This window comes from Mastomys coucha, unplaced genomic scaffold (genome assembly GCF_008632895.1).
Source record: "Mastomys coucha isolate ucsf_1 unplaced genomic scaffold, UCSF_Mcou_1 pScaffold19, whole genome shotgun sequence".
Taxonomy (NCBI): domain Eukaryota; kingdom Metazoa; phylum Chordata; class Mammalia; order Rodentia; family Muridae; genus Mastomys; species Mastomys coucha.
In genome coordinates, this window is record NW_022196901.1 from 23,205,910 (window position 1) to 23,207,152 (window position 1,243).

The window sequence follows — 1,243 nt, forward strand, 5'->3', positions numbered from 1 at the left end:
TCCCATCCTGACCCCTCCTCTCCCTCCTCCACCCCACAAGATGATACCAGGGACCCCCACTCCTCTTTCGATGCTCCCGCCTGTGATCGGTCTCCCTCGCAGACTCCCTCTGTCCACTCTGAGAGGTCCAGTAATAGAGGTCAGGAGAGTCTCTCCAGTTCTAATTCTGAATCTAGTGGGGGAGAAGATGCCCCTCCCACCATATTCCACTGGTTAAAATTTAAGAAACTTGAGAAATTGAATTCTACGGTCTGTAATTATGGGCCTAACACCCCCTTTACTCTCTCCCTTTTGGAGAATCTGACAGAGGGCGTCCACTTGACACGTAATGAGTAGATTATGACTGCTCAGTCAGTCCTCACTCGTGGTCAATTTCTTGCCTGGCGTGCCGATTGGGCTGACCGGTACCGTGATGTCATTAGAAAAAATTACCAACAAGGCTGCCACACTGCTCATAGATGGTCCCTTAGTAAACTTTTGGGCCAGGCAAGATATGCCACCAATGAAAAACAGCGTGCTTTTTCTCTTAGCCTTTTGTCCCATTCCAGCTCTGCAGCCCTCGCTGCTTGGAGAAACATTCCCTCCCCGGGGACCGTTCTTTCACCTGTGACAAAAATTTTACAGGGACCCCAAGAACCCTTCAGTGACTTTGTGGCCAGTCTTTTGGAGGGGCCAAACGCCCCTTGGCCCCGGTCAGGCTGATAATAAGTTACTTTCACAATTGGCCTATGAAAATGCCAATACAGTCTACAAAATGGCCTTGAGGGGCAGATATAAAGGGAAAGACCTTGATGAAATGATTCAGATGTGCCGGGAGGTAGACCCCATTACTGACAAGTTTACCAAGGCCATTATGGCCGATGGCACCGCTTCTGCCTCCGGGAACTTTTCATGTTTCCGCTGTGGCCAGCCTGGTCATTTTGCCCGAGACTGCCCTAATGGGCCTCCTTGAGGCCCGCCACCTCCACCGGCTACTAATAGTGACACTGGAGACCCCTTATCGCCACCCTCCTCCACCCTCCCCTCTTCCCAGCCCCCTACCTCCAACCCTATTCCAGCCCACTTATTCCTTCTGGGCCCCCACGTTCAGCAGAGCTCATAATTAAGTTAGCCAATGCCTCGATTGCTACTCTCAAAAATGATAATTCTCCTAAGTATCCTGAATGCTGGATGTGTTCTCCCCAACCCCACCATTTTATGAAGGCTTTGCCTTGCTTTCCACCCCCATTTTTACCAATAATAC